Below are 26,216 nucleotides of genomic sequence, written 5' to 3' on the forward strand. Positions count from 1 at the left end.
GATATGAAGAGCGGCTGAAGGAACTGAACCTTACGACACTGGAGAAAAGAAGGGAGAGAGGAGATATGGTAGGGACATATAAAATACTCAGGGGAATTGACAAAGTGGAAATAGATGAAATGCTCACACGTAATAATAACAGAACGAGGGGACATGGGTGGAAACTGGAAACACAGATGAGTCACAGAGATGATAGAAAGTTTTCTTTTAGCGTGAGAGTAGTGGAAAAATGGAATGAACTTGGGGAACAGGTTGTGGAAACAAATACTATTCATACTTTTAAAACTAGGTATGATAGGGAAATGGGACAGGAGTCATTGCTGTAAACAACCGATAGCTGGAAAGGCGGGATCCAAGAGTCAATGCTCGATCCTGCAAGCACAAATAGGTGAGTACAAATAGGTGAGTACACACACACACACACACACACACACACACACACACACACACACACACACACCAGAAGACCATACCAGAAGAATGGAAGACTGCTAATGTAGTACCAATATTTAAAAAGGGTGACAGAGAAGAGGCACTGAACTACAGGCCAGTGTCCTTAACTTGTGTACCATGCAAGGTGATGGAGAAGATTGTGAGAAAAAACCTAGTAACACATCTGGAGAGAAGAGACTTCGTGACAACCCATCAACATGGGTTCAGGGAGGGTAAATCTTGCCTTACAGGCTTGATAAAATTCTATGATCAGGTGACAAAGATTAAGCAAGAAAGAGAAGGATGGGCGGACTGCATTTTTTTGGACTGTCGGAAAGCCTTTGACACAGTTCCCCATAAAAGGTTGATGCATAAGCTGGAGAAACAGGCAGCAGTAACTGGTAGGGCGCTCCAGTGGATAAGGGAGTACCTAAGCAATAGGAAGCAGAGAGTTATAGTGAGGGGTGAGACCTCAGAATGGCGGGAAGTCACCAATGGAGTCCCACAGGGCTCTGTGCTTGGACCTATCCTGTTTCTGATATACGTAAATGATCTCCCAGAGGGTATAGACTCATTCCTCTCAACGTTTGCTGACGACGCCAAAATTATGAGAAGGATTGAGACAGAGGAGGACAGCTTGAGGCTTCAAGAAGACCTGGACAAGCTGCAGGAATGGTCGAACAAATGGATGTTGGAGTTTAACCCAAGCAAATGTAATGTAATGAAGAAAGGAGTAGGAAGCAGGAGACCATATACAAGGTATCACTTGGGAGATGAAATACTTCAAGAGTCAGAGAGAGAGAAAGACCTGGGGGTTGATATCACGCCAGACCTGTCCCCTGAAGCTCATATCAAGAGGATAACATCAGCAGCATATGCCAGGTTGGCTAACATAAGAACGGCCTTTAGAAACTTGTGTAAGGAATCTTTCAGAACATTATATACCACATATGTCAGACCAATCCTGGAGTATGCGGCTCCAGCATGGAGTCCATATCTAGTCAAGCATAAGAGTAAACTGGAAAAGGTTCAAAGGTTTGCCACCAGACTAGTACCCGAGCTGAGAGGTATGAGCTACGAGGAGAGACTACGGGAATTGAACCTCACTTCGTTGGAAGACAGAAGAGTTAGGGGGGGACATGATCACCACATTCAAGATTCTCAAGGGAATCGACAGGGTTGATAAAGATAGGCTATTTAACACAAGGGGCACACGCACTAGGGGACACAGGTGGAAACTGAGTGCCCAAATGAGCCACAGAGATATTAGAAAGAACTTTTTTAGTGTCAGAGTGGTTGACAAATGGAATGCATTAGGAAGCAATGTGGTGGAGGCTGACTCCATACACAGTTTCAAGTGTAGATATGATAGAGCCCAATAGGCTCAGGAACCTGTACACCTGTTGATTGACGGTTGAGAGGCGGGACCAAAGAGCCAGAGCTCAACCCCCGCAAGCACAACTAGGTGAGTACAACTAGGTGAACTAGGTGAGCACACACACACACACACACACACACACACACACACACACACACACACACACACACACACACACACACACACACACACACACACACACACACACACAGCAGAGTTACGGTGAGGGGTAGACCTCTGATTGGCGTGAAGTCACCAATGGAGTCCCACAGGGCTTTGTACTCGGTCCTATCTTGTTTCTGATATATGTAAACGATCTCCCGGAGGGTATAGATTCATTTCTCTCAATGTTTGCGGATGATGCCAAAATTATGAGAAGGATTAAGACAGAAGAGGACTGTTTGAGGCTTCAAGAAGACCTAGACAAACTGAAGGAATGGTCGAACAAGTGGTTATTAGAGTTCAACCCAACCAAATGTAATGTAATGAAGATAGGTGTAGGGAGCAGGAGGCCAAATACAAGGTATCATCTGGGAGAGGAAATCCTTCAGGAATCAGAGAAAGAAAAAGACTTGGGAGTTGATATCACGCCAGACCTGTCTCCTGCAGCACATATCAAGAGGATAACATCAGCGGCATATGCAAGGCTGTCCAACATACGAACGGCATTCAGAAATTTGTGTAAAGAATCATTCAGAACTTTGTATACCACATATGTCAGGCCAATTCTGGAGTATGCAGGCCCAGCGTGGTGTCCATATCTAGTCAAGGATAAGACTAAACTGGAAAAGGTTCAAAGATTTGCCACCAGACTAGTACCTGAGCTGAGAGGTACCTGAGGAGAGACTGCGGGAATTGAACCTCACTTCGCTGGAAGACAGAAGAGTTAGGGGGGACATGATCACTACATTCAATATTCTCAAGGGAACTGATAGGGTAGATAAAGACAGGCTATGTAACACAAGGGGCACACGCACAAGGGGACACAGGTGGAAACTGAGCGCCCAAATGAGCCACAGAGTTATTAGAAAGAATTTTTTTAGTGTCAGAGTGGTTGACAAATGGAATGCATTAGGAAGTGATGTGGTGGAGGCTGACTCCATACACAGTTTCAAGTGTAGATATGATAGAGCCCAATTGGCTCAGGAATCTGTACACCTGTTGATTGACGGTTGAGAGGCGGGACCAAAGAGCCAGAGCTCAGGCCCCGCAAGCACAACTAGGTGAGTACAACTAGGTGAACTAGGTGAGGACAAGTCTTAACAATGATCTACTAGATGATGAAAGACTTTGGGCACCCAGATTCCTATATTGTGTATTATAATATACATTATAATAAACGTTATGGGAACGGTTCGTAATAACTATTTTTGTCAGGGATCCTAGTTAAGATGTTTCACTAATTGTTCTATTTCAGCAACTTGGACATAACACAGGCTTTTCAGCCAACCTCAGTAAGTCAATTTCTTGCTACTGAATTAAATATAACTAACTAGGTTAACCAATGTTTAGCAAATAAATATTTGAAAAATATTGCAATTTTTTTAGAGAGAAATAAAAATACACATTTTGCAATAGATAAATTTACAATGATAAAATATTAAGTATTCTCATTGTTGATAATATCATTCATGTGTGACAAAATACCAGAATTAAAAATACAAGCTAAAACTAATATTTTATATTAATTGTAAGTGCATGTTATGTTTTACATATATTATTTTACTATAACGTACTGAAATTTATTTCATCCGGCAGGTAAGTGAAGGCAGCACCATTTCTGCTGCGTCTCCCTAAATGTGAGCCACCTAGAGAACACTGAGACATCCCATACAGTTCACTATAGACCGAAGACGACTACAGTTTTGCTATGTTCCACTGGATATGAATACTGTCACTCTAGACAGCTAAAATGTTGCTACCATTCTTTATATTTTGTAATATATTTATTAATTATAATCATTCTTAGGAAATCAAATCAAATCTATAAACCTAACATTCAATGAAATTCAAGAAATTATCAAAATTATTAAATTTTCAGTTATACTTCTTGCATAGCATTACATAGAAGAATACACAGCATGGCAGAGCAAGGCAGACCTTTTGCCAGAAGACTATCTTGCTCTCTTTATTCATTTCAGAGAATGACAAGGTGTGTATAACTAGTGATATTTTAGCAGATAATACTGTCATGTCGGATCCAGAGCAGCCACACTCGGTCCCTGTAGCTAAACACTCACCCACCTCATAGTCACTTACCCCTGTCCTCACCGCTACACTTGAAGTTGAGGTCTATGCCTCTCTTCCATCCCTTTTGCTATAGTAATTCATCAAAGACTACTTTCCCCTGTTTGTGTTAGTAATTGTTAATTGAATTGGAGTAGAAAGTACTAGAACTGAGACTGAGCATCGACTGAAGAGAAAATCGATCTCACAGGCTCAAAAACTGCAAATAATCAGCAGTACATCTCTGCACATCTATAACAATACTGAATTGGGGTACTGAGATTATGGGTTGATATTTATGGGCGCCGTGAGTGAAGGACTTGATAAACTTTCCTGTTACTTCAGAGGGAATTGATTTTATACATTATCTTGTAATCTAGGGACATATGCAATGTCCATGTGTGGTATCTTTTCTGAGATGCTGAGTCACGAAAGCCATTGTCTTTTCATCATAATCACGAAAATAGATTTCTTACAAATACAGTTGGCATAAAAATCCATGTTTCCTCAATAAAGTTTGTAAAGGCAACATTTTGTCAAAGGTAAATAACCTTAAATTCAACTTAATTCCCATCCAGAAAAGAACAAGGTAAGTTCATCCATTGAACCTGTGCATTCTTTAAGGAAACTTGCTTTTCATTTAAATTGTTTTATAAATTTTATATTTAAATTATATAACAACTATCAGTACCCGGCCACGTGTTGCTGTAGCTCAGAAACGCATGTGCGTTGCTGAGCCACAGCAAACTTCCTAGTCCTCTCCAACATTTCCCCCTCACCCGTCCCCTCGTCCTCCCCACCATTCCCATCTCCCCACCATCTGCACCACCACCTTCACCACCACCTTCACCAGCATCTTCACCACCTCCTTCACCACCACCTTCACCACCATCTTCACCACCATCTTCACCACCTCCTTCACAGCCCTACTTCCAGTATTCCTAAATTTTAAAACCATTTCCCTTCCCAATATCACTGATAGCTCTTAAGTCTTCTGGACAGAGCTCTCCTCCTCGCACTATATTACTGCTCCACAGCTATATATATATATATATATATATATATATATATATATATATATATATATATATATATATATATATATATATATATATATATATATATATAAATATATATATATATATATATATATATATATATATATATATATATATATATATATATTTATATATATATATATATTTATATATATATATATTTATATATATATATATATATATATATATATATATATTTATATATATATATATATATTTATATATATATATATATATATATATATATATATAAAATATATATATATTTATATGTATAATATATATATATATATATATATGTAAATAAAAATGGAAATGTTCGTTTGTTCAAAATCGCTAATCTCCCAAAGTTCTTTCACCGAAATTCTTTGAAAATTTCACACAACGTTTCATTCGCATCCGAGCACGTTTTTATATACATGCTATATAGGTGTCATGTCTGTGACGGGAAAAAACATGCTTTTCTTGGAAAAACTGTGTTTTTCATGTGAGGGAACATCTTCGAAACCTCTTTACCGACTGCTTTGAAATTTTGACACAACGATGCATTCAAATAAGCGAATGTTTTGATATATCTACTTTATACATGCCTCACATTTGACAGGAAAAAAACATGATTTTTTATATAAACAGCGCCATCAGTTGAATGTACGAGCAAAACACGCTGTAATCTCCAGAAGTTCTTCACCGATTACTTTTAAATTTTGACACAACGATCCATTCGAATACTCGTGTGTTTTTATACATCTACTATATAGATGCCACCCCTGTGGCAGGTAAAAACATGTTTTTTTGTAAACAGCTCCATCTGTTGCACGTAGGAGCAACATTCGCAATACTAAATATGTTACAATTTCATTTCAATGTTTTCGACTGCATTGATAAATTTTATTTTTAAAGATTTCGATTTATTTTATTTTTTATTGAATTATTTTGTATGACATTGTAATCGAATTCAGCTGTGTTGTTTACCATACCATTCATTTTGTAAGTATAAGTATAGATGCCACACCTGTAACATGTAAAACTATGCTTTTCTTGAAAAGCAGCACCATCTGTTGCATGTAAGAGCAACACACATGCTATACTAAATATGTTTCAATTCCATTTCAATGTTTCTGATTGCACTGATAAATTTAATTTTCATAGGTTTTGATTTATTTTCATATTGATTTAATTATTTTGTTTGAATTGTGTTGGAATTGAGCTGTGTTGTTTACCATACTTTTCGTTTCGTTAGTATAGTTTATTTTAGATTGCTAGCCACTCCACCATCCCCTCTTCCTTCCCACCATGCCCCACACCCAAGTCCCTTTATCCTCCCCACCATTCTTCTTTCCCCCCATCCCCTCATCCACTCCATCCCAAACGCCCCCATCCCCTCATCCTTTTCCACCCTTACCCCTCTCCCTTGTCCCCTCGTCCTCCCCCACCATCTCTCACTTCTGCCCCCTCGTCATCCCCACCATTCCCTCACTTCCTCGTCCGATGCCTTCGCAAATGGTCTGATGTTCCCATCAGAGAATTGGGAGCATCAAGTGATCTGATGTTCCTATCACTGAAATAAAAGAAAAACAGTTAAAAAATGAAATGAAAATATGAAAAAAATATAAAAATAAACTATACTCACGAAATGAACGGTATGGTACACAACACAGCTCAATTCCAATGCAATTCACACAAAATAATTCAATCAAGATGAAAATAAATCAAAATCTATGAAAATTCAATTTATCAAAGCAATCAGAAACATTGAAATGGAATTAAAGATATTTATTATAGTATGTGTGTTGCTCTTACATGCAACAACTGGCGCTGTTTTTCAAGAAAAGCATAGTTTTACCTGTCACAGGTGTGGTATCTATACTTATATTTACGAAATGAACGGTATGATAAACAAAACAGCTCAATTCCAAATCAATATCACAAAAAATAATTCAATAAAAAATATAATAAATCGAAATCTATGAAAATAAAATTTATCAATGCAATCGGAAACATTGAAGTGGAATTCGTGACATATTCAGTATAGCGTTCATGTTGTTATTATGTTCAACAGATGGCGCTGTTTTTCAAAGACGCATGTTTTTACCTGTCACAGGGGTGGCATCTATATAATAGATATATAGAACCACGCTCCTATTCGAACGCAACTCTGTGTCAAAATTTCAAAGCAATCGGTGATGCACTTTCAAAGATTACAGCGTGTGTTGCTCTTACATCCAACAGATGGCTCTATTTAAAAAAAAATCATGTTTTTTCCTGTCACAGGTGAGGCATGAATATAGTAGATATATAAAAAGACGTGCTTATTCGAATGCAACGTTGTGTCAAAATTTCAAAGCAATCGGTAAAGAGGTTTCGAAGATTTTCCTCACATGAAAAACACTTGAAAAACACAGTTTTTCAGAAAAAGCATGTTTTTTTTTTTTACCGTCACAGACGTGCCATCTGTATAGTATGTATATATAAACCTGGTCGAATGCGAATAGAACGTTGTGTGAAAATTTCAAAGCAATCGATGAAGAACTTTCGGAGATTAGCGATTTTGAACAAACGAACATTTCCATTTTTATTTATATAGATTATTATTATTATCATCATTATATGAATAACACTGAGGAACTATTACACTTCTTAATATCTCTCTCGTTATATACGTTTGGGATACTCAAGTACCATGGCAGAGGAATCATGTAACAAGGATTTAAGTTGCATTCCATGGCTGTGTGGTCACATTAACATGGTAGTCATCCAGTGGAACATTCTCTGGCTGTGTGGTCACATTAACATGGCGGTTATCCAATTGAACATTCTCTGGCTGTGTGGTCACATTAACATGGTAGTCATCCAGTGGAACATTCCCTGGCTGTGTGGACACATTAACATGGTAGTCATCCAGTGGAACATTCCCTGGCTGTGTGGTCACATTAACATGGTAGTCATCCAGTGGAACAGATAACCAGTTAACGTCTTTGACGCAAATGGTACTGTTATCATTATAATATACAGTATAATATCTATACTCGAAAGATACATGTTGGAGAGGTGTTGGATGAAGATGAACATTTCCCGGAATGAGTTAAGTGGAGCACTATGGTGATCATACATCTTATGTTCTGTGTTCTTGTAATATTTATCTTTGCTTATTTAAAACAGTGTTACTCTAGTACTTTGACATAAGTAACTGTTGACTAGGCTTTCTATGGCTTGCTTTGGAATTTTAAAGGTAATTAAGCGTTGCTTAATGTCTTACATTCCTAAATAAAAACTTACATTATGTCTAAGATTTTATATATATTTTTTATATACATGTTCCTTCAGTAATGCTGTTTACAATAATGTTTGTTACTGTCGTGTTGGTCCTGGTCACGATAATCGACCTTGAAACTTGGCTGGATGTTAGAGCAATTGTTATCATGTTTAAACACTTCTTGCTTTCTTGTGAGATATTCCTTAATAACATGTTTAGTTCTTCCTGGTTAGTGATCATTACAGTGTCACCATCAGGGCCTTCGAAGATGTTGTCTGGTGATACACCTAAATGTTGATGATCTTATTAGCACTGTAAGCTTGCCACAATGAATGCCACAATTTAAAATTACTTTTATGCTAATAGCAAAACACAGAAAGGTGATGAATATTTCTCCAGTGTGTTTTGTGCTTAGGAACTATTTCCTTGTTGTAAGATTGGTACTGTGACTTAGAACGCTATAAAAATATATATTTGTTGTTTTAAAGAGATGAGACACTATTGGCACTTAGCTGAAGGAGATCATCCCTTAATTTGTCAGGAACAGATAAGGTTTCTCCTACACTTACTGATAACTCCAGTTTAATCCACAATTATCATGAAGAACTCACGAATAATATCAGCCTGGCCTGCAATTGTTAAGTAGCAGCTAACTAGCTCTTCCACTTCATTTTACAACCCATAAGTTCCAGGAAGGTGATCTTTATGTTTCAGCCTTAGTACCCACCTAGTTGTACTTGTTGAGGTTGAGCTTCGGCTCTTTAGCCCCTCTTCTCAACTGTCAATCAACTAGTGGACAGGTTCCTGAGCCTATTGGACTCTGTCTTATCTACATTTGAAACTATGTATGGAGTCTGCCTCCACCACATCACCTCCTAATGTATTACATTTGTTAACTACTATATCACTAAAATAAATAAAAATAAAATATTTACCCTATCAATTCCTCTGAGAATCTTGTTTGTGGTGATCATGTCTCCTCTATCTCTTCTGTCTTCCAGTTAAATGAGATTTAGTTTCAGTAGTCTCTCCTTTAGATCATTCCCATCATCTCGGGTACTTGTACGATGGCCAACCTTTAAACTTTCCCCAATTTAGTCTTGTGCTCTATGTAGTCTCCTACATGGTTTATAAGTCGGGTGTATTGAATAAATCCAGAAATATAGTCTACTGTGTGTTTCCGTATGAATAGTGAATGTTTTGTCCAAAAGTATCAGCAGAAATGTGATGTATTATATATTCTTAAAGAGTAACATATAGCACTACTATATAAGAATATTAATAAAAAATTTTGCGAAACTTTTATTGATTCTGCTTCTCTTGTTTTTGGTCTTATTTCCTTATGACACGAGAACATTTCCAATTTCAGTAATGTGCAATCACCTTCGATTGTCCTTATCAATAACACTGTTGGAAAATATTTTAACTATCTGTTATATTAACGGAATTATACGAGAATTTGTGTAAATATCGACCATCACCGATTGTGGCATCCTTTTATCTAGGCTCCGGCCTGAGTCTCGGGGGGGGGGGGGGGGCATGGCTCAACGTGTCCTCTTACAAATTACGTTGCTTTTCGCTTGTTTGCGTACTTACGCCATAAATAGTCGTAAAGGAAAATGAACTCGGCTCACGAAATTGACTTCTGTCACGTTTTCTGTTTTGGGTCCTCTGGCTTACTCGATTAGATTAGGAGAAGCCAGTTTAAATTAACAGTTTTCATGACGTTTTGAAACCTTAGAAGTATTTCCAGCCCTCTTACCCTACCAGAGGACCCAAAACTTTCTGCTTTGGGTCCATTTTAAATGGATTTTTTTTTCATTATGTTTAAAATTAAAATACGGTAATTTTTGGCTGTATTGCACACGAGGGAAAAGCGACGTAATTTGTAAGAGGACGGGTTGCTTGGCTAGGTCAAGGAGGCAGCACACACCAATAATACTACATATTTGTGCTCCCAAACCCAAGGAAAAGTAAGTAATTACTGTTTCTTAATTTATATGTAATCTATTTCTTTTAAATTTAAGATAATAAAAAACAAAATGTTAAATGTTTGTTTCAAATGTAATATTATTGTATATATCATATTTCTTATGGTGCTGATTTGCTACCACTAAATATAAGGTAATTTAAATTGTTCTGAATCATTCCATTTTTTCTACATGTTTTGCATAACTTGATACAAGTTTTGTTTCGTTGACATTCTTATATTTTGCCTGGGGAGATCTGAGGCACAAACCTATTTCTAAGGTCCCTATCAACCACAAAATGCAACTAATTTTGTTTTCACTTTATTGTAATTACTTTATTAGCATATTCATAAAATATATATTTGTTATTCTATTTTTTGTATACCTTTATGTCTGTAATCTGTCAGAGAAACCCCAAATCATTTCAGTGCAAAACTGTAACATGAATAATAATTTATATATATTTCCTCCCCAATTTGGCATAACTTTTCCTATAATTACTAAAGAAAGAATTATTTGATTAATTTTGTCAACGAAGCCTCTCTAATGAGGAGGCCACAGAAAAATTGCCACAAGGTTAAAAGATGTTTATTTACATTTTGAATATATTAATTGTCAAATTGGTACTTATTACAAATGGGAAAGTAATGATTGATTGATTTCCAAGCAAAATTCTAGTTGTGCCATTGACTAATTGTGAGTGATCATCTACATGGTTGTTTGGTGTTGTCATAAGTGTAGTGTGTGTGTGGGGTGACATCACATATACTGTGCCCTGTGTGTCACTATGATTGTGCTTCACTGTGACTTAAACTTAGTACCTTTATGCTTTTTGTTTGTTTTGCGACCATATAAGCATGGTATATTGAGAGACACCATATTTGTTGCGATCAGTGTCGTGAAATATGTCACAGATTAAATGCATTGCATTGTTTGATGCCAAATGTGAAGTGTGTTTTGGGACACTATATGAATTGTGTAACACCTTAAGCTGTGTATTATATGTTCAATATGTGACGTAGTGTAATGTATTCAATACGTGACGTAGTGTGATGTGTTCAATACGTGACGTAGTGTGATGTGTTCAGTACGTGACGTAGTGTGATGTGTCATAAATGTGGAGTACTGAGTGATACCATCAATGTACTATATTGTGTGTCACTCTACGTGTTCTGTAATGTGTGACACCTTAACAATGAAGTAATGTTCTTCCTCATATACATAGTGAATTATGTAGCAAAATATATGTAATGTTTGCACTACAGTAATACCATTATTTTGAGAGTATATTTCTTGTGAATAATGTCACTATAAATGTTGAACATTTAATTGTTTCTTAGGCAGGCTGGGGAACGTAAACACCCTTTGTGCTCCGTATTGTATTATAAAATAACAATATTCTATTTTGTTACACCATAAGTGTGGGGTGTTGTGTGACTTGAGTGCTATATAATGTTGGGATGCATAAGTGTGATACTTACCGTCATAATATGCAGCGTTGACGTTTGCTCCAGCGTCGAGGAGGGCCTTCACAGTGTTGTCGTTACCACTTGCGGCTGCGTCGTGAAGGGCTGTCCAGCCTGTTAACAGATACCACAATTGTTATTATGCATAAACTATCACGAGTCTAGAGGTTTCTCTAAAGTGTTGAAATAAACCGTCCTTGATGAACAACTTTTTTAACACTGAAGTGAAAAACAAACTCTAAATGAACAAATCTACAATGACCGTGATGAGGGTTTGAACTTACAGCCCAAGATGAACCCAGACGAGCCATAGTCGACTGCGCCACGACATGGTGAATGGAATTGCAACCGGGAGTGCAACTGCTCCCTGTTTTACACAATTCCCCCTGCACCCGGGCTTTATCAACAAGTTGTTCTACATCTTCGCCCTCATTTCAGTACACACAGAAATCACAATAGCGTGATTCATCATACGAACAAATCCACAAGGGCTGTGATGAGGGTTCGAACTTAAGTCTAGGATGATCCCTAACGCGCCTTTGTCGATTGCGCCACGACATGATCAAAAGAATTGCAACTGGGAGTGCAAATGCCCCCACACTGCTCCCGGTAGTTAACAGATGGAGTAGTTAACAGATGGAATGCATTAGGCAGTGATGTGGTGGAGGCTGACTCCATACACAATTTCAAATGCAGATATGATAGAGCCCAGTAGGTTCAGGAATCTGTACACCTGTTGGTTGACAGTTGAAAGGCGGGACCAAAGAGCCAGAGCTCAACCCCCGCAAGCACAACTAGGTGAGTACAAGGTGATGTTATTGTTGCACTTTCATTTATATGGATAAATGAGACTTCAAAATAATACCTATTGCCCATGTATTTTCATTTTGAATAAAATTTATGCATATATATGTCTAACCATCGCTTGCAACAATCCTGAATTCCAATGTCTTTTATGTTATATGGTAATCACTTCAATTACTCCACTTTCCAAAACAATATTTACCTGTGTATTTTCAGAATCTAAACTTATCTAGTATGAATCAGAGTAACGACACGTGGTTTAAGATAAGAAAGCATTAGTTAGTTTTTTTATAAAGTTTTTCGTCATATTCAGCCATAACATGTTATCTTCATATTGTTCATTGTTGAATGTCCTGACTTCCGGGACGAGCGTGTGTCATGTTTTCCGACCATCCCCCGCGGTCGCTTGTCTCTAGATAGTATTCTTGGTGACTCGGATACTTTTGATATCGTTCGCTTTATGCGTTTCTGTTCTCGTATTGGCGTCCTTGATGATGTTTAGCGCCCTCTGATTATCCCGCACATTTAATGGTGCTACATAACCTTCCCGGTTTGGTGCCTTCTATTGATAATTACTTACTTACTTCATATTGTTCAGTTTTAACATGGTATGTGTTCTTCTATCATGTTCATCCTTCATTTATTACGTTTGAGTGAAAGCAGCATATAATGGTAAGATTACTAGTATATGCTTGAATATAATCTTTGATGAGGAGCCATGTGAGACGACAGAGACTACGAATAAAGGTGATAACCAGCAATAGTCATTCATATTAAGTGAAAGTAGTGCATGAGAGAATAATGGTTAACCTGCAGCTTTAGCAGTGAGGGGAACTCAACACTCAGTCCTGGATAAGCAATGTCTGAAGAAGCTTGATTCAGAAATTAGGTTGACCTGGGGGAGAGGAGTTCACCCTTGTAATGTCTTGGATCTGTGGGTTCCAGCAGCAACAATTTCAATCATTCCAAACCATTGATAAATAACAGAGAAGTCTCCGGTAATGTGGTAAACCCAGAAGTATCGAGTAGTAAGGCTTAATCCATACATGCATTGAGGGACAGTTTAAGTTTATCACATTATTCAAAATCACTTGATATAAATATAATAAAAAGGCCTCTCTCTTGCTCGAGTTCTCTGGTTTTTATATCAAATTATAGTCAAAATCCACACGTCACAGACAAGTGATAACTGTTTAGGTTGCAATGGTTAAAGATAGATTATTAGAACAACTGGCCAAAGGAGCATTACTGTGTTATTCAATACAGGATTTTTGCCCCAGTCCCAGACTATATCTGGTTAGGAACGCGACAAAAGTGACATACAATTACTGTTTCCCATGCATGGTCAAATATAAACCATAAATATGAAAATATTTACAAAGTTTGAAACCAATATTACTGTTAACTATAACTAATCACCAAACGAGGTGCTATAGGCTCATTTATACTGAAAATTTTATTTATAGGTCATTCACTTTAACATATTTTGGTTATTATTTAACATGGTTTGGTTATTGGTTATAGTTACCAAAAAAACGGCCAATCTACTTTTTAAAAACTCCCCAGACACAAAGCAGAATGCCTTGAAGGAAACCAACGTTATCTATGCCTTCAAATTCCCACTTGGGGACTGTAAGCCTCAAAGAATTCAATATATAGGCAAGACAACAACATCTCTTTCCAGGCGATTAACAATGCATAAGCAACAGGGCTCCATTAAGGAACATATAATCTCTTCCCACAACCAGACCATCACCAGAGAAATCTTAACAAAAAACACGGAAATCATCGATAGATACAGCGATAGCAGGCGGCTTGACATCTGTGAGGCACTACACATTAAGAAGTCGACACCAGCAATCAACAGCCAATTAATGCACAACTATATTCTACCCACTTCAAGACTCCGCACCAATATAGAAGCATCAAGAAATATGGACCAATAGGCCCTTTGCAGTTACTTCCATTCTTTCCTTTAACTTACAAAATATTATACCCATTGTTTTGTGTTCTGTCTTGTGTTGAAAGTTTGTTTTCACCTCATCCAAAACTGTTGTAACATATCATCTCACCCAAATGCAGGTGGTATAAAATCGAAGCTGTTTAAACTCTGTTCAGTTATAGTTGTGTGCGTGTAAACTAAAGTCTCTGAAAATGTAATAAGTTTTACGAAACGCGTTCAAGTGTCGCATCAGACTAGAAATAAATATGAATTTTGGAGAACTGATTTTTCAGTTACCATCAACAGTGAAAAGAAATATCAGAAACATTGAGAAAATTCATGTTAGAATTATTAATCTTACTTTTTCGGTCATATTTAATAATATATGTCTACAGGAAAGATATATATATATATATATATATATATATATATATATATATATATATATATATATATATATATATATATATATATATATATATATATATATATATATATATATATATATATATATATATATATATATATATATATATATATATGCAATTGACGATCACAAAACACTGATCATTTTATGCGAAAAATCCACAGAGAAATATGGAATGAGGTGAACGTTTCGGCTTTGTTAAAGCCTTTGTCAACACCAGACTGACTGAAACTCAGTTGAGTCAGTCTGGTGTTGACAAAGGCTTTAACAAAGCCGAAACGTTCACCTCATTTCATATTTCTCTGTGGATTTTCCGCATATATATATATATATATATATATATATATATATATATATATATATATATATATATATATTTATATATATATATATATATATATATATATATATATATATATATATATATATATATATATATATATATATATATGCAAATATATATACATATATATATATATATATGTCGTACCTAGTAACCAGAACGCACTTCTCGGCCTGCTATGCAAGGCCCGATTTGCCTACTAAGCCAAGTTTTCCTGAATTAATATATTTTCTCAAATTTTTTTCTTATGAAATGATAAAGCTACCCATTTCATTACGTATGAGGTGAATTTTTTTTTATTGGAGTTAAAATTAACGTAGATATATGACCAAACCTAACCAACCCTACCTAACCTAACCTAACCTATCTTTATAGGTTAGGTTAGGTTAGGTAGCCGAAAAAGTTTGGTTAGGTTAGGTTAGGTAGGTTAGGTAGTCGAAAAATAAATATTTCATGAAAACGTGGCTTATTAGGCAAATCGGGCCTTGCATAGTAGGCTGAGAAGTGCGTTCTGGCTACTAGGTACGACATATATATATATATATGTTTCATTGAATATGACCGCATATTCTGTATTTATTATTTTCTGGTTTAGGGCTTCTATCCCTCTAACTATTTTCTTAGCATCAGGGCTTAATTGGAATAGGAGTTCTCCAAAACTCATTTTCGTACTTTTAAGGTGAAGAAAAGAAGTGATTTACTATAGAGTGTATTACACTTATTTGTATAATTTGCACGACGTTTCGAACCTCCATGGTTCATTCTCAAGTGAACAGATCTTACAATACTAGTTGATTTTATACCCGCATTAGGTCAGGTGATAATACAATGAAGGTGAAAACATGGGGGGATACATAAGGGATAAACATAGGGGCTGCAGAAGGCTTATTGGCCCATACGAGGCATCTCCTATCTAAACACAAAGATTAAACCAGTGTAATTGGCCTGTTATGTTGGACATTGTCTTCTGTGTTGGCATCGATATGTTCTTGTCTTGTCCTTACTCTCATGGTGGGTAGAGTAAATAGTTCCGTGATTTGGGTGTTCATGGTAGGTCGCTCTATTCTTATGTGAATTGCCTCAAGAATTTGTAATCTTCTTGAATCTTGGGTTTTGTCTATTATGCAAGTATTCTTGTTCAACATTTCTCTTGTTAGAGTAATGTCATGGGCTTGTCTCATGTGATTCCTAGGGGCACCAGATTGAAGATGGCATGTCAAACGCCTCGTCAGCTTGGTCGACGTCATACCTATGTACTTACATTGAAGGTTACATCCTTTGTGGGGGCAAGTGTACATGTATACAACGCTTGACTGCTGTAGAGGGTTCTCCGTCGGCTTCGGGCTGTTTTTGATAAGGAGTTCGGAAGTCTTCTTGGTTTTGTAGAATATTATCAGGTTTATGTTTTGGTTTGGATTATGTTTGGTTTTGTATCCCCCCATGTTTTCACCTTCATTGTATTATCACCTGACCTAATGCGGGTATAAAATCAACTAGTATTGTAAGATCTGTTCACTTGAGAATGAACCATGGAGGTTCGAAACGTCGTGCAAATTATACAAATAAGTGTAATACACTCTATAGTAAATCACTTCTTTTCTTCACCTTAAAAGTACGAAAATGAGTTTTGGAGAACTCCTATTCCAATTAAGCCCTGATGCTAAGAAAATAGTTAGAGGGATAGAAGCCCTAAACCAGAAAATAATAAATACAGAATATGCGGTCATATTCAATGAAACATGTTTGAAAGAAAACCTGCTGCCAGTATACACCAATATATATATATATATATATATATATATATATATATATATATATATATATATATATATATATATATATATATATATATATATATATATATATATATATTAGTATATTTTGGTAGCAGTCTTTCCTGTAGACATATATTATTAAATATGACCGAAAAAGTAAGATTAATAATTCTAACACGAATTTTTTCTATCTTTCTTGCGTTTCTTTTCTCTGTTGATGGTAATTCAAAGATCAATTCTCCAAAGTTAATTTTTATTTCTAGTCTGACGCGACACTTGAGCACGTTTCGTAAAACTTATTACATTTTCAAAGACTTTAGTTTACAAACACACAACTGAAACTGAATAGAGCTTTGCACATCTTCGAGTTTATATCTACATTTGGGTGAGGTGGATGTGGTTAACACGAACTTTCAACAATGGGTATTAAATGGTTATTAAATTCTAACACAAGACAGAACACGAAACAATGGATATTGATTGGAAGTAATTGGAGAAATCCTATTGGTCCATATTTCTTGATGCTTCTATATTGGAGCGGAGTCTTGAAGTGGGTAGAATATAGTTGTGCATTAATTGGCTGTTGATTGCTGGTGTTGACTTCTTGATGTGTAGTGCCTCGCAGACGTCAAGCCGCCTGCTATCGCTGTATCTATCGATGATTTCTGTGTTGTTTGCTAAGATTTCTCTGGTGATGGTTATTTTGTGGGAAGAGATTATATGTTCCTTAATGGAGCCCTGTTGCTTATGCATCGTTAAACGCCTGGAAAAAGATGTTGTTGTCTCGCCTATATACTGGGTTTTTTGAGGCTTACAGTCCCCAAGAGGGCATTTGAAGGCATAGACGACGTTGGTCTCTTTTAAAGCGTTCTGCTTTGTGTCTGGAGAGTTTCTCATGAGTAGGCTGGCCGTTTTTCTGGTTTTATAGTAAATCGTCAGTTGTATCTTCTGATTTTTGTCTGTAGTGATAACGTTTCTACTGACAATATCTTTCAGGACCCTTTCCTCCGTTTTATGGGCTGTGGAAAAGAAGTTCCTGTAAAATAGTCTAATAGGGGGTGTAGGTGTTGTGTTAGTTGTTTCTTCAGAGGTTGCATTGCGTTTCACATTCCTTCATATGATGTCTTCTTATGATAGAGAAAATTCGTGTTATCGCTGTATCATCGATAGATACAGCGATAGCAGGCGGCTTGACGTTTGCGAGGCATTACACATCAAGAAGTCAACACCAGCAATCAACAGCCAATTAATGCACAACTATATTCTACCCACCTCAAGACTCCGCTCCAATATAGAAGCATCAAGAAATATGGACCAATAGGCTTTCTACAATCACTTCTATTCAATACCCATTGTTTCATGTTCTGGCTTGTGTTGATGAAATTAATACCTTATTAAATACCACCTCACCCCATCCACCTCACTCAAAAGTAGATATAAACAAAATCGGAGATGTGTAAGTTCTATTCAGTTGTGTATGTGTTAACTAAAGTTTTTGAAAATGTAATAAGTTTTACGAAACGCGCTCAAGTGTCGCGTCAGACTAGAAATAAAAATGAATTTTGGAGAATTGATTTTTGAATTACCTCCAACAGTGAAAAGAAATGTACGAAAGATTGAGAAAATTCGTGTTAGAATTATTAATCTTACTTTTTCGGTCATATTTAATAATATATGTCTACAGGAAAGACTGCTACCAAAATATACTAATATATATATATATATATATATATATATATATATATATATATATATATATATATATATATATATATATATATATATATATATAAATATATATATATTTTGGTAGCAGTCTTTCCTGTAGACATATATTATTAAATATGACTGAAAAAGTAAGATTAATAATTCTAACACGAATTTTCTCGGTCTTTCGTACGTTTCTTTTCACTGTTGGTGGTAATTCAAAAATCAATTCTCCAAAATTCATTTTTATTTCTAGTCTGACGCGACACTTGAGCGCGTTTCATAAAACTTATTACATTTTCAAAGACTTTAGTTTACACATACACAACTGAATAGAACTTACACATCTTCGATTTGTTTATATCTACATTTGAGTGAGGTGGATGGGGTGAGGTGGTATTAATAGGGTATTAAAATCATAAACACAAGACAGAACACGAAACAATGGGTATTGAATGGAAGTGATTGTAGAAAGCCTTTTGGTCCATATTTCTTGATGCTTCTATATTGGAGCGGAGTCTTGAGGTGGGTAGAATATAGTTGTGCATTAATTGGCTGTTGATTGCTGGTGTTGACTTCTTAATGTGTAGTGCCTCGCAGACGTCAAGTCGCCTGCTATCGCTGTATCTATCGATGATTTCTGTGTTGTTTACTAGGATTTCTCTGGCGATGGTTTGGTTGTGGGAAGAGATTATATGTTACTTAATGGAGCCCTGTTGCTTATGCCTCGTTAAACGCCTAGAAAGAGATGTTGTTGTCTTGCCTATATACTGGGTTTTTTGGAGCTTACAGTCCCCAAGAGAGCATTTGAAATCATAGACGACGTTGGTCTCTTTTAAAGCGTTCTGCTTTGTGTCTGGAGAGTTTCTCATGAGTAGGCTGGCCGTTTTTCTGGTTTTATAGTAAATCGTCAGTTGTATCCTCTGATTTTTGTCTGTAGGGATAACGTTTCTATTAACAATGTCTTTCAGGACCCTTTTCTTCCGTTTTATGAGCTGTGGAAAAGAAGTTCCTGTAAAATAGTCTAATAGGGGGTATAGGTGTTGTGTTAGTTGTCTCTTCAGAGGTTGTTTGGCGTTTCACTTTCCTTCTTATGATGTCTTCGACGAAACCATTGGAGAAGCCGTTGTTGAATAGGACCTGCCTTACCCTACAGAGTTCTTCGTCGACTTGCTTCCATTCTGAGCTGTGGCTGAGAGCACGGTCGACATAAGCGTTAACAACACTTCTCGTGTACCTGTCTGGGCAGTCGCTGTTGGCATTTAGGCACATTCCTATGTTCGTTTCCTTAGTGTAGACTGCAGTGTGGAAACCTCCGCTCTTTTCCATGATTGTTACATCTAGAAAGGGCAGCTTCCCATCCTTTTCCATCTCATAAGTGAAACGCAGCACGGAACTCTGCTCTAATGCCTCCTTCAGCTCCTGCAGATGTCTGACATCAGGTACCTGTGCAAAAATGTCGTCAACATACCTGCAGTATATGGCCGGTTTCAAGTTCATGTCGACTAAGACTTTTTGCTCGAAGGTACCCATGTAGAAGTTTGCAAACAGGACTCCTAAGGGAGAACCCATGGCGACCCCATCTACTTGCTTATACATGTGCCCATCAGGGCTCAAGAAGGGTGCCTCTTTAGTACAAGCTTGGAGTAGTTTCCTTAGAATATTTTCTGGTATGTCAAGAGGAGCACAGGCCGGATCACGATACACTCTGTCGGCTATCATCCCGATTGTCTCGTCCACAGGTGCGTTGGTAAACAGTGATTCTACGTCCAACGAGGCTCTTATCCCTGTGGCCCGTGTGCCCCGCAGTAAGTCAACAAATTCCTTTGGAGACTTCAGGCTGAAGGCGCAAGGAACATAAGGAGTGAGCAGGCCGTTGAGTTGCTTCGCCAGTCTGTACGTGGGTGTGGGTATCTGGCTAATGATTGGCCGAAGTGGGTTTCCAGGCTTGTGTGTCTTGACATTTCCATACGCATATCCAGGTTTATATTCCCCAATAATCTTTGGCAGGTGGAGTCCGGATTTCTTGGCGTTCACAGTTTCGATCAGTTTGTTGACCTTTGCTTTCAATTCGGCTGTAGTGTCCTTCGTTACCCTTTGGAATTTAGTTTGGTCAGAGAAGCCTTCGTGAGAACAAGGAGATAGTTGTCAGGAGAGGTGACAAGTCGCCAATATACGTCATTCTTAAATAAGACGAATATCTGGCGAAAATGTACCTCATACTCTCTGACCAAACTAAATTCCAAAGGCTAACGAAGGACACTACAGCCGAATTGAAAGCATATATATATATATATATATATATATATATATATATATATATATATATATATATATATATATATATATATATATATATATATATATATATATATATATATATATATATATATATATATATATATATATATATATATATATATAGTTGTCGTACCAAGTAGCCAGAACGCACTTCTCAGCCTACTATGCAAGGCCCGATTTGCCTAATAATCCATGTTTTAGTGAAATGTTTTTTCGACTACCTTGTGGGAACCGACCTGTGAGATTTATATTTATTTAATTTATATGAATTTATATTTACATTAATTTATATACTTCGATAGCAATTTGTATAATGATAAGTGGACTGTATTTCTGCAATAATCTCAATCTCACAAATCGATCCTCTACACATTAGGGGGGGTTTATTAGTTTATATATATGCAGCCAATCAAACTACAGAATTAACTACATACATTGAAGAGGTTCCTTATCTTATAGTACAGCAGGCTAGTCCACCAGGTATAACTAGGGTGTAGACACCAAATTATCCTCTTTGAGGTAGCTTCCATCACCCAGTAACTGGTGCACAAAGTCTTCCTCGTCTTGACCTGTCAAAAGGGCGCTAGCTGTGAAGCCAGGTTCTATATATGACAAGTTATATCAGAGAAAACACTATACATGGAACAATAAAGACCTGGCTTAATTACCTTTAGTATAAGGCGATTTCGTGATCTAACCGGCTCACCCTACCCAATGACATTAATGGCCACTAATGATAGATAATGGGTTTCGGAAAGAACACTTAACTTGATTTGTAGACAGCGTGTTGATAATGGTACACTTCTGGTTTCCATAACACTACGTCCAAGTAAATTAACAGGAGCCGAATTTGCTCCCGTGTGAGCCTCTGGTCTAGTCTCAACAATGGCTGCATCTAACACTCCATACTATTGACGCCTGGCCGACATTGTCCAGATATGATAGGAGCCGAATTTGCTCCACGCGTCTCGGATGTGACACAACAATGGCTGCCCTCCTTCCTCCCTCTCACGCCTAGCTTACATTGTCCAAATTTCAGAAAGTGATAGAAGGGTCACATTTACTCTACTTTAATATTGATAATTAAGTTAATTTATATAAGATGTTTTTATGATGGTAAAGTCCAAAGACTAATGTATTTAAGAATAATTCCCACCATAATAGGTGGTGAATTATAATAGTGTGTGGTGATGATATCCCGTTTTCTTTAGACGGTAATTCCACTACAAGTTACATTTTCTATGGGTAACTTGTTTATACAACACAGCTATTATCTGTATGATATATTAAATGGTGTCAGATTTTCCGACATACCTAACCTAACGTTTTCGGCTACCTAACCAAACCTAACCTATAAAGATAGGTTAGGTTAGGTTAGGTAGGGTTGGTTAGGTTCGGTCATATATCAACGTTAATTTTAACTTCAATAAAAAAAAATTTACCTCATATATAATGAAATGGATAGCTTTATCATTTCATAAGAAAAAAATTTGAGAAAATATAATAATTCAGTAAAACTTGGCTTAGTAGGCAAATCGGGCCTTGCATAGCAGGCCGAGAAGTGCGTTCTGGCTACTAGGTACGACATAGTTATATATATATTTATATATTTTTTTTATATATATAGTTATATATATGTTATACATATGTCGTACCTAGTAGCCAGAACGCACTTCTAAGCCTACTATGCAAGGCCCAATTTGCCTAATAAGCCAAGTTTTCATGAATTAGTTATTTTTCGACTACCTAACCGAACCTAATCTAACTTTTTCGGCTACCTAACCTAACCTAACCTATAAAGATAGGTTAGGTTAGGTTAGGTAGGGTGGGTTAGGTTCGGTCATATATCTACGGTAATTTTAACTCCAATAAAAAAAAATTGACCTCATACATAATGAAATGGGTAGTTTTATCATTTCATCAGAAAAAAATTGAGAAAATATATTAATTCAGGAAAACATGGCTTATTAGGCAAATCGGGCCTTGCATAGTAGGCCGAGAAGTGCATTCAGGCTACTAAGTACGACACACACACACACACACACACACACACATATATATATATATATATATATATATATATATATATATATATATATATATATATATATATATATATATATATATATGTATATATATATATATATATATATATATATATATATATATATATATATATATATATATATATATATATATATGCGAACAAGCCTGAATGGTCCCCAGGACAATATGCAACTGAAAACTCACACCCCAGAAGTGACTCGAACCCATACTCCCAGGAGTAACGCAACTATGTACAAGACACCTTAATCCACTTGACCACCATGACCGGACATAATGAGGTGATAGCCGAAGCTATTTGAACCACCCCACCGCTGGCACTCGGATGGTAATCTTGGGCATAGCATTTTACCAAATCACCTCATTCTTTGGGGCACACGTGAGGAACACAAATGCGAACAAGCCTGAATGGTCCCCAGGACAATATGCAACTGAAAACTCACACCCCAGAAGTGACTCGAACCCATACTCCCAGGAGCAACGCAACTGGTATGTACAAGACGCCTTAATCCACTTGACCATCACGACCGGACATAATGAGGTGATAGCTGAAGCTATCTGAACCACCCCACCGCCGGCACTCGGATGGTAATCTTGGGCATAGGATTTTACCAAATCACCTCATTCTTTGGGGCACACGTGAGGAACACAAATGCGAACAAGCCTGAATGGTCCCCAGGACAATATGCAACTTAAAACTCACACCCCAGAAGTGACTCGAACCCATACTCCCAGGAGTAACGCAACTATGTACAAGACACCTTAATCCACTTGACCACCATGACCGGACATAATGAGGTGATAGCCGAAGCTATTTGAACCACCCCACCGCTGGCACTCGGATGGTAATCTTGGGCATAGCATTTTACCAAATCACCTCATTCTTTGGGGCACACGTGAGGAACACAAATGCAAACAAGCCTGAATGGTCCCCAGGACAATATGCAACTGAAAACTCACACCCCAGAAGTGACTCGAACCCATACTCCCAGGAGCAACGCAACTGGTATGTACAAGACGCCTTAATCCACTTGACCATCACGACCGGACATAATGAGTTGATAGCTGAAGCTATTTGAACCACCCCACCGCCGGAACTCGGATGGTAATCTTGGGCATAGGATTTTATCCGAGTGCCAGCGGTGGGGTGGTTCAAATAGCTTCGGCTATCACCTCATTATGTCCGGTCGTGATGGTCAAGTGGATTAAGGCGTCTTGTACATACCAGTTGCGTTGCTCCTAGGAGTATGGGTTCGAGTCACTTCTGGGGTGTGAGTTTTCAGTTATATATATATATATATATATATATAATATATATATATATATATATATATATATATATATATATATATATACATATATATATATATATATATATATATATATATATATATATATATATATATATATATATATATATATATATATATATATATTGTAACGGGGGGTGGGGGAAATAGCTCTATCTTGTCCATTATTCCACCCCACAGTTAACTAACGAGGCCGGGGGAAACAGCTCTCTCTAGTCCGTTATCCCGTCCCCAGTTAGCTAACTATTCTAGAGCACCTCCAGAGTTCCTAAGGCAGCCTCTCTCGTTCAACACCTTGTAAACCTAGGTATTTGACTACCTAGGTGCTAAGACTACAAGGCGCCGTAACTGGATCAGCTACCCGAAACTCTAGAGAGAACTCTAGAATACAGAATCATTGCCACAAACGTATAAGTGAAAACGAAAGGAAAGAAATGAATAGTGAAGTAATTAGTGAGGGTTTGGGGTGAGAGGCAGAGAGGTGGGAGGAGCGAGAAGGGTCATTAGTTGAAAGTGAGAGTTTAGAGAAGGGTGGAGGGAGAGGTGTAGATAGGTAGAAGTAGAAGAGTAGATAGTAGAAGTAGAAGAGTAGATAGTAGAAGACGAAATGCTGCCACCATCCATTCATGATCATTACATACAAGACAAGGAATGGAACTTGCCTGTATCACAAAATTCTCAAAGGATGTTATCATGAGTTCATTATTAGTATGTTCCCTCTGTACCATGTATCAACTCCAAACATGTACTCATTTATATCATGAACCCAGTAACCACAGAGGCTTTCTCAAATCCTCAACTCAAAGCTCTAGGGAACAAAGTTAAACACAATTTAAATAATAAATTCATAATTATATTTCACATGAAGTATCATAATTTAGCAATTCAATTAAAATGTTCCAGTTTAATATGCAAAGTGAGTCATCATCCAAGAATTCGAGAACCCTACAACTTGACTGCTCCTGATCATCACACAACATATGTAAACACGACCAAGTCACCTAAATGTTCACTCACCGAGGACTGAGTCTCAGTTGAATAGAGAGGGGGGGGGGTCTGCAATTTTCAGGCAGCGTCACCCCCCGTCTGGTGACGGCCTATCTCGACGGCTGGCCTCTGCTCTGCTCCGCTGGCCGGTCTCCTATTACTCAATGCTCGATAGCTCTCCGAGTTTATATTGGGGAACCTAGTAGCTAACTCCGCCCACAAGTAGATAGCCTCCGGCACTACCAAGCCACTCCTTAAACGTCGGCATGTTTGAAGGCTACCCGGCTCCAATTATACGCTTAGCGGAAGCAAGGTGAAATTCTCATGATCTGACCTCAGGTCACTTGGGGTCATAACGGTTAGAGGTGTGAGATCTCAGGCAGACAACTGGCGCCTCTCCGATCCTTGTCTGTGACTCATGTACTCTATGTATGTATTAACCTAAACCAAACACTTTTACAGTGTTACATCTCCCCTTCTCCCCGAAAATAAAGTTTTTGCAACACTGCTAAAGCAAGCTAGCTGTGTGCGACAACTTTATTAACGAAAAGAATACATCCTAGCTAAACAAATATACATCATCCTACTCTAAAAAATGAAATATGTAGACAGACGTCCATTGTCTCTGGCAGGGCGACGTCACTGCTTGGTCTTGTAGATAATCCTGTACCACATTTCTTCAACACAACTGCCTCCGTCGCTTCTCCGTCGTTAACGCACAACAACACTTGGTCAACCCGAAAGCCGTTACTACTTGAACTGAGCACAGGACC

The sequence above is a fragment of the Procambarus clarkii genome, chromosome 8 (assembly GCF_040958095.1).
Source record: "Procambarus clarkii isolate CNS0578487 chromosome 8, FALCON_Pclarkii_2.0, whole genome shotgun sequence".
NCBI lineage: Eukaryota > Metazoa > Arthropoda > Malacostraca > Decapoda > Cambaridae > Procambarus > Procambarus clarkii.